We start from the raw sequence: 10031 nt of genomic DNA, 5'->3' as shown, positions 1-10031 counted from the left end.
TCGTTCGAAAGATAGCATGATTACAACAGACACACAGACAGTTTTATCTCACCCTGTATTCTCCGGTTTTATAATAATCAGTTTTCCCTTCTCTTTACACATGATTTAATGTATTCCCACTTCCTTCCCATGATTATCAGCTAAACAATGGCGCATCAATTTCTATGACACATCATCAGTTGTTTTTTTTTTGTTTTTTTTTTGTTTTTTTCTAATCTCCCATCCATCGGGGAAGGTATTGTGAAATAATTTTTCAATTTTCAGTTATCAATTGATTTGAGATTGGCGAACAACACCACAGAATTTTCAGCGCTTCACAAAAAAACAAGCAACAGCGGCAGCATGGAACTGTATTTGGCAAAAATATGTGCCATAATTCCATTCGTTGTTATTGCCCTATTTGAGGGAACAATTTTGGAATGGCTTTTTAAAAACACTGAGGACCCCACAACTCATCTGCAAGTCTCATCGAATTGTGGAAAATTTAAATGTGGTGCATAGCAGTGAAAAGGTGTTGGTAATTAAAATCCTGTGAAAATTAGGTTAAGTAGTATGTAAGGTCTTATTGAAATGTGTTATATAATTTTGTAGATAAAACATGTAAGTGATATTTTGTGGTAATAAATAAGAAATGTAATTTTGAAATATATATATTGTTCAATAAAATCAAATGTATCATTGGACGATAATTCGAAGGATTTTCTTTAAGCTAAAATGCCCTTGCAGTCGCTCTATTAAAAATATGACTCTTTTTTAATAGAAGTCATCTACCTAAGGTGGAAGTCTTTAAAAGTGCTCTATTGTCGATAGAATACTTTTAAATACTTCGCCTTTTTGACCGTGTTTATGTGAGAAACCCTACAGTCAATTTTACTGAACATACCCCACATAAACTCTGTTCCTTATTATTCTCCTCCCATTCCCAGCGGATTTTTTAGCACATACATCTTCCATCTGAGACCAATGACAATGTAGGTGCGATTCATCAAAAGCCTGTATACAATTTCTACTTACATTTACACAGAGATGGCCTAGGCCGTCAGACGAGTCCGAAATCTACCGACAATGTAAGCGAATGTTGGATGGGTCCGAAATCGACCGACAACGTAAGCGAATGTTGGATGGGTCCGAAATCTATCAACATTGTAAGCGTAGGTTGGATGGGTCCGATTCCATCAACATTTTAGATTGTGGAACTTAAATTTCAGCTGTTTTTTATTAAAATATTCGTATTAAAGAACAGTGTTTTCAACAATAAAATATTCTTATTATAATTAGAAATAATGCATAGAAAAGAAATTCATAAAACTTATTCAAAAGACGTGGGAAAAAACAAAGCTTAAACTAAAGGAAAAAACCAGTAAGGAAAACTCAAAAGTCGGGCGGGGCCGACTATATGATACCCTACACCACTATGCATATTTAGTAGAGCTCTCGTAAAAAGGTTTATACAGGGCATTTCAGAGCTCTATGAGATATTTGGTATAAAATCAAAATCTATCTAATTCTATTGTGCATTTTACGAACTATAGCTATCTCTGAACCGGGTTTCTCCAAATTTGACGTATTAGCTTCTAGACTGAATTCGGCCATTTGGTGCACAATTAACCCGAAATCGGATGAAGATATATATGGGAGCTATATCCAAATCTGAACCGATTTCGATAAAATTACAAACAGCTATTTCTGGGCTGTATCTTTTATCTGGTACCAAATATCATTCTTGTGGAGTGCATATTACGAATGTGAGAGGCTTAAACACCAAATCGGATAAAATATATATATGGGAGGTATAGCTGTTTCTGAACCGATTTTCTCCAAATTTGTTGTATTTGCTTTAAGGCTAATCTCGGTCACATGTGGCAAAATTCGGGCCATTTGGGCTGATATTGGCCATTTGGTGGCCAATTAACCCGAAATCGGATGAAGATATATATGGAAGCTATATCCAAATCTGAACCGATTTCGATAAAATTTAAAACAGGTATTTCTGTGCTCCATCTAATACCTGGTACCAAATATCACGGTTGTGGAGTGCATAGTTGGAATGTGAGGGACTTAAAGATCAAATCGGATGAAAGATATATATGGGAGCTATAGCTATATCTGAACCGATTTTTATATACTTGCTTCTAGGCCGAACTCGGTTGGGTGTGCCAAAATTCAAGTAATTTGGACTGATAGTGGACATTTGGTGCACATTTAACCCGAAATCGGATGAAGATATATATGGGAGCTATATCTAAATTTGATCCGATTCTCACCAATTTCAATAGGGTTCGTCCTTGGGCCAAAAAAATATTGTTTGGAAAATTTCATCTCAATCGGATAATAAATGCGACCTGCATTTTGTTCACAAGAATACATGGACAGACGGACGGACAGACGGACTGACATGCATAAATCGACTCAGAAAGTGATTCTATGAAGGTTCTCAAAAGTAACTATGGGTCTATCTCGTTTCCTTCTCTATGTTACAAACAAATGCACAAAGACATAATACCCTTACCACTATGTGGTGTAGGGTATAAAAATAATAATTTTTTCTAGTTTTTTTATTGTAGAACATGGTTCGGAAGTGTCTGGCCTTAGGGAATTTGAAACAATTTCTATTTTTTTGGCGTAATCCTGTTCATTGAATCCTTCACATATGACAGCTTCTGAAATAAGGATAGAAAATATAGAACAATTTTTTTAATTTTAAACAGTTATACTATAGAATAGACTAATGGACTACATTTTAAGGTAATATAATATCACTATTCAATAAATATGTAAGAATAATTGAACTTACCGAAAATGGCCATGTTTAAAAGTTTATATTCCTTAAACGACTTTTTATTTTGGGTACCATCATAGTTGTAAGATAATATTATAGAAATGTCAATAATCTTGCAGAAGTTTTTAATAAGGCCATCTGGTGAAATTATAATTTTTAAGATACTGACCTGAAAGAAATTAAATTATTAATGGATTATAACGGAGAGTTTTTAATATTCTTACATATTTTCCAAAATCTTCTACAATTTTGGAATGCATGGAATTTGCTAATTTAGTACAATATCATTGTTTTCCAAATAGACCGTCCTCAACTGTGCATTTCTTTTTAACTTGTCTGCTTCCACTTTCTTTAATCGTCTTAAATTTCTCCTACTGAATCCTGACATTTTATTTAACTTTTCTAACACACAACACTTACTATATTCTTATTTTATTAATTTATTTTATTAACTTTTTTTCAATATTCACAACTTGCACTTTCAAAAACACTTCACAGAATAAAATTTTGCTTTAAAAAAGAGAGAGGCATGCTATAAACCACTGTTATTTCATTTTTTCCTATTGGCATACATTTGGATGGGTATTAAATTGTAATGGCGAGCGGACTGCTAGCCCCTAAAATTGAAGTCTTTTAAATACTTCTGCAAAAATACCGTGATTATGTGAGAAACACTACATTAAATTTCACTGAACATACCCCACATAAACTCTGTTCCTTATTATTCTTCTCCCATAGTTACTCTCTTTCTCTTGTTATGCTAATTGTAGAAACATTGGCAATACCGTTGCCACTAGTATACCTATGATTAGAGCAAGCAAAGTAACAATCACACAGCAGTGAGAGAGAGAGAAAGAGAGTTATGAATTTTAAAAGAAATAGAACATGAGAGGGCAAACCAGAATTGTAACTAGAAGAAGCGCCAGTGCAAGGAAAAAGGTGTTAATTAATTGAATAATTCTTTGAGCTCGAGGTCAGATTATTATAAATATTTTCTTCAATTCTCTCGATATTTCGTAACTACTTGACTGGCACATTGAGAATGGCACATCATGGCCATTGTGTACCGTTTGCTGAGATGTGCTTCACTCTTTGATACTTTCACATACTCAAAGTCTGGATTGTGAGTTGGGTTGGTAGAGTGGTTCACGAGTGCCGTATTTATACCCTCTACCATATATAGTGTGGAGGGTGTATTAAGTTCGTCATTCCGTTTGTAACTCATCAAAATAATCATTTTAGACATAACATGAAAAAAACTGCAACCAACTTCAGACTGCTGTCATTTCTAAGCCAATTGTCCGACAGCTGTTAAAATTATTCCAGTGACAGCTCATTATATTGTTTACAAGCGTACAAAAGCATTTTGGTGAGAATTTTCCAGAAAAAAAGTTATTCGTGATGGATATCAAGCGTGAAAGTGTGATTTTCTAATAAACCAAAAGTGGCTATCATTAGAGCACTCCAGCATTTAACTGTGAATAAATCTTTGGTGTGTTCATACCATCGCTCGTTACCGTGATACTGGTAGCGTAGCCCGGCGACGTCAAGGAGTGGGCCGAAGAAGAAAACAGCAACATCAGCAGAAATGGTTCGAAAAGTAAAGAAGCGATATAATCGAAACCCGCGTCGCAGTGACCGAAAAATGGCTCGTGAGCTGAACATATCGTAATATTCTATTCGGCAAATATTGAAAAAGGAGTTTGGGGTGAAGCCTTTGAAATTCCAAAAAGGGCAGGAGCTTACACCGCAACTCTAAGAAAATAGACTCAAAAGTGCTAAAGAGTTGCTTCGTTTGGCCGAAAGTGGTGAACTGCCGAATTTGGTTTTCTCCGTCTTCGATGAGAAAACATTCGTTGTCCAGCAGTTTGTAAACAAAAAAATGTTCGTGTTTACTTGCGAAAGAGGTCAGCTGAAAATGTGCACCTTCGGTTGGCCTCCAGAATTCAAGCGCCGGCCATGGTGATTGTGTGGGCCACCATAAAAGGCAATGGTTGCTCTCCGTTCGTATTAATCAACCGCGGCATCAGAATAAATAGCGAATATTATCGGGAAAATATTCTAGAGAGTGTATTAAAGCCTTGGACAAGCAAACATTTTGGCTGCAGACCTTAGACATTCCAACAGGCTTCAGCACCATCGCACCCAGCACGCGCCACCCAAGAATGGTTACAAAATGAGGTTCCTCGCTTCATTTCCAGCGCACAATGGCCACCAAAATCTCCGGATACCAATCCGTTGGACTATTGTGTCTGGAGTATTTTAGAAAACAAGGTTAGGACTAAAAAAAAATATCAAAAAAAATATCAAATTACGTCAAGCAAGCGCTTCGCCGGGAATTGCCCAAAATATCGCAGAGAAATCATCGGGTAGCGTCTGACGGTTTCATTGGCCGTCTGAAGGCAATAGTTCGTGCCAAAGGTGGCCAATTCGAACAAATCTAAACTTATTTAAAAATTTCATGCTATTTCCGACATTTTTGGCTATCATTCAAAAAATTAAAAAAAAAATGTGAAAAATATGGCGTTTGGCTTTGTTGCACTTTTTTCATCTCACCCTGTATACATGAGCAAGTGGAGGATAATTAAACAAAAAAACAATATTACTCGTGGAATAACATTGCTGATCGTTGGATTTTTATTCGTGAGGAATATGCGATTTATAAGTGGAGGCAGTATATGCTGTTGGTGTCAAATATTGTCGGTGTCATTTATATGTTGGAGAATATCGTTCGTAGAGCAAGTTTTTCTAAGCAATTGGAAGAAATCTCATTGTCCTATCAGTAAAGTTATACTGCAGTCTTGGATGTCAAACGGGTAAGAAGTTTAGTAATCCTTGTACCTCGAAATAATATAAACAACAGAGAAAAAGGTCTGCTAGAGCCAGAGACGGCAAGTTAAAATCGTTGCAAAGGGAATTTTCTTGATGGCAGAATACCTGATCAGGGAGTGTGTATCCATGGTGGTCAGCCTTAGTAATGTTGAGGAATAATCCCAACAGACCCTTCAACTTAAAGTTAAAGACCTTGAGGGTTTCTGTTGAAAATAGGAGCACTTGAATTAGTTTCATTAAAAATGAAGAAAACTCAAAGGTCTTGTAGTAAAAAAATATAAGTGTTGAAAATAGAAGCCTTATAAGACCTTTGAAAAGAGGATGTAGTGAAAACCTTTTATTGAAAATAGAAGCCCTCTATTGGCCACTGAAACCCAGGAGATGTTGTATTACAAACTTTGGGCCCCTAGGGACGTTCAATTAAAAACACTGGCCAGTAGGAAGGTTCTATTAAAAATAGACGTCCTTAAAGACAGACTACTGGTAATAGGAGCCCTGTTAAGGCCGTCTTTCGAGAAAATAAGCCTTTGAATTATATTCTTCTAATGGAAATGAAAGCAAATTTCATAATTTAAGACAAAACTAGTAAAAGAGAGAAGGCCTGATAAGAAGCAATTTTTCAACACAAGGACTTAAAAAGGCTTCAATTTTCAACAGAATGTCTTCAAGGGCTCAAATTTTCCTCCGACGATTTTTGAAGACCTCAATATTTAAGAGATGTCATTCAGGAGCCTATATTTGCAATAGAAAACTTTAAGCAACCTCTGGTACCAATGGAAAATATTTAAGTTTTCTGTAGCCAAAAGGAGATATTAACATTATCTTCTTCTACAGAGCAAGCCTGTAACGACTGAAAAACGCGGCCGAAAGTTTTTTTATTGAAAATAGAAACCCATGAGGACATTCTATGCAAATTGAAGACCCTTAGCAACAGGCGACTTTGGAGGCCATTCCTTAAACGTCTTCTACTGAAAATACATGTCTCCAATGGCCTCCTAATAAAGTTAGAGACCTCTAAGGCCCGATTACACTTTATGTTAGAGTCACATGCAAAGTACTTTGTTCAACTTGAATATTTCTCCTTTTTTGTAGCATATCTAAAGGAGCTCCCAACATTTTTTAGAGCATTTACAGCGGACTCAGACCTTTTATTGGAAATAGATTCCCATAAGTACTTTTGATAATAAAAAATGGAAGGCTCTTATGCTTTCATTAGCATCAGGCGACCTTGCAGGCCATATATTAAAGATAAGTACTCTTGGCGACCTTCTATTGGCCGTAGAAGACATTTAAATCCCTGAAACGTCTTCTACTGAAAATAAATGCCTCCAATGGCCTCCTAATGGAAATAGAGATCTCTAAGGCCTGATTACACTTTATGTTAGAGTCACATGTAAAGTACTTTGTTCAACTTGAATATTTCACTTTTTTTGTAGCATATCTTAAGGAGCTCCCAATTCTAAAATAAGGATTGAATACAAACGACAGCACATTTTTATACCCTACACCACAAGGTGGTCAGGATATTATGTCTTTGTGCATTTGTTTGTAACAGGCAAAAGGAAACGAGATAGACACATAGTTCCTTTTGATCATCTGCATAGAATCACATTCTGAGTCGATTTATGCATGCCCGTCCGTTTGTCCAAGCATTTTTGTGAACAAAGTACAGTTCGCATTTATAACCCGATCCAGATAAAATTTTGCCCAAATCATTTGTTTGGCCCAAGGACGAACCCTATTGAAATTGTAGATAATCGGTCAAAATTTAGATATAGCTCTCATATATATCTTCGTCCGATTTGCCTTTTACTGTGCACCAAACGTGTAATATCAGCCCGAATAGTATGGAATTATGCACATACAACCAAATGAGGCCAGAAAATAAGTATACCAAATTTGATCGAAATCGGTTCAGATATAGCTATAGCTCCAATATATATAGTTCATCCGATTTCTTATTTTAGTCCTCCACAGCCGTAATATGCACTCTGTAACAACAATGTTTGGGGAAATATATCAAACACAGCTCGGAAATACCTTTGCTAAATTTTATCGAGATCGGTTCGGTTTTGGATATATCTCCCATATATAACTTCGTCCGATTTACCTTTTATTGTACACCAAACGTCTAATATTTGTCCAAATGGGATGAAATTTGGTACTTACGACCGAATTGAGTCTAGAAGCTAGTATGTCAAATTTGCTGAAGATCGGTTCAGATATAGCTATAGCTCCCATATATACTGTTCATCCGATTTGTTATATTTGTTACCCACAGCCGTAATATGCACTCCGTAACAACGATATTCAGGGAAATATATGAAATATAGCTCAGCTCTATCTTTGCCAAATTTTATCAAGATCGGTTCAGATTTGGATTTAGCTTCCATATATATCAAATGGGCAATACAAGTCCGAATTTAAAAGACACAAATGCTTCGGCATATTTAGTCTTTTGAACTTAAAATTATAATTATAATCATAGCCGGTATGTTTGAATTCTCCCATAAAAACTTTTAATTGTTATGCGGAGCTCCACTAAATTAGCAAAGTGGTGTAGGGTATCATAAAGTCGGCCCCGCCCGACTTTAAGACTTTTTTTTACTGGTTCTTTATTTACATAATTATTTTATTCACTTATTCATTGTGTTTACAATTAATTAACCACATCTATAACTGTTACAATTATATCTGGTCGATGTAATTCGTTCCTTGACATTTCTCGGCGGGGTAGGTGGTGGTATGAACGATAACACCGCCACTATTGCAATTAATTTTAATAAAATAAAAATTTTCCTTTTCCACGTGATATGTTATGCCGGTTGATCGTTCAGTTGTGCAGCGTTGAGAGGCTGATAGATGACTGAATTTGATCGATTGATAACGGATGTTTACATTTTAGATTTGTACGATTCATTGCTAAACCTAAACAGACCTAGAGCCCTGTAACAACGACAATCAACTGTAGTTGAATATCGTTGTTACGGAGTACATATTACGGCTGTGGGTAACAATTATAACAAATCGTATGAACAGTATATATGGGAGCTATAGCTATATCTGAACCGATCTTCATCAAATTTGGCACATTACCTTCTAGACTCAATTCGGTCGTATGTGCCAAATTTCATCCCATTTGGACAAATATTAGACGTTTGGTGCAGAATAAAAGGTAAATCGGACGAAGTTATATATGGGAGCTATATCCAAATATGAACCGAATATGAAAGAATATGAAATTTGGCAAAGATATTTCTGAGCTGTATTTGAGTTATTTCCCCAAATATTGTTGTTACAGACTGCATATTACGGCTGCGGAGGACAATAATAACAAATCGGATGAACAGTATATATGGGAGCTATAGCTATATCTGAACCGATCTTCACCAAATTTGACATACTAGCTTCTAGACTCAATTCGGTCGTAAGTGCCAAATTTCATCCTATTTGGGCAAATATTAGACGTTTAGTGCACAATAAAAGGCAAATCGGACGAAGTTATATATGGGAGATATATCCAAATCCGAACCGATCTCGATAAAATTTAGAAAAGGTATTTCTGAGCTGTATTTGATATGTTTCCCCAAATATTTATGTTACAGAGTGCATATTACGGATGCGAAGGACAAAAATAACAAATCGGATGAACAATATATATGGGAGCTATAGCTATATCTGATCCGATTTCGATCAAATTTGAAAATTCCATATTATTCGTGCTGATATTACACGTTTGGTGCACAATAAAAGGCAAATCGGACGAAGATATATATGGGAGCTATATCTAAATTTTGACCGATTATCTCCAATTTCAATAGCGTTCGTCCTTGGGCCAAACAAATGATTTGTGCAAAATTTCATCTGGATCGGTTAATAAATGCGAACTGTACTTTGTTCACAAAAATAATGGACAGACAGATGGACGGACATGCATAAATCGACTCAGAATGTGATTCTATGCAGATCATCAAAAGGAACTATGGGTCTATCTCGTTTCCTACCACCTTGTGATGTAGGGTTTAAAAATTCCGATCAATTCCGTATTCATCTCAGGTTTCTTTTGAGTGACATAGCAAGTTGTCAAGAATAGCTGAATTGTTTCGCAAGTTATGACAGATGAAAGTATTGAAAAATTTGACCTTTTGAGGGTGAGGTACCAGAAGGTGTTGGCAGATATATATCATATTGACAACAGATCTTGCGTTAGCAAAAATATTTATGTGTATGAAATTTGAAGAGAGTTGAATGCTTATTTCGCGTTTTGTTTTTATAAAATCCTGAAATCTTGGGGGAAGTACCAGTAGAAATGGTCCGATCGCTACCATCTTTATAACAGGTTGTGTGTTAATAGAAATATTCAGATGTGCCAAGTCTAAATGAAATCGGATGTTAATTTCGTGTTTTATGAGCTTCACAA

The 10031-nt window shown here is 35.8% G+C and overlaps 1 long non-coding RNA gene across 1 annotated transcript; it reads right to left on the bottom strand.

Annotated features, from left to right (window-relative positions):
* Window positions 1-852: 852 nt before the first annotated feature.
* LOC131805678 (uncharacterized) lies at window positions 853-4188 on the bottom strand. The gene is made up of 3 exons (XR_009343768.1): window positions 3004-4188; window positions 2795-2948; window positions 853-2660 (listed from the first exon to the last, which is right to left on the bottom strand). It is a non-coding gene; the product is annotated as an uncharacterized LOC131805678 (long non-coding RNA).
* Between the last annotated feature and the right edge of the window lie 5843 nt (window positions 4189-10031).

Source organism: Musca domestica, unplaced genomic scaffold (assembly GCF_030504385.1).
Source record: "Musca domestica strain aabys unplaced genomic scaffold, Musca_domestica.polishedcontigs.V.1.1 6, whole genome shotgun sequence".
NCBI classification, from domain to species: Eukaryota; Metazoa; Arthropoda; class Insecta; order Diptera; family Muscidae; genus Musca; species Musca domestica.
This window is presented reverse-complemented; position numbering and strand designations above follow the sequence as displayed.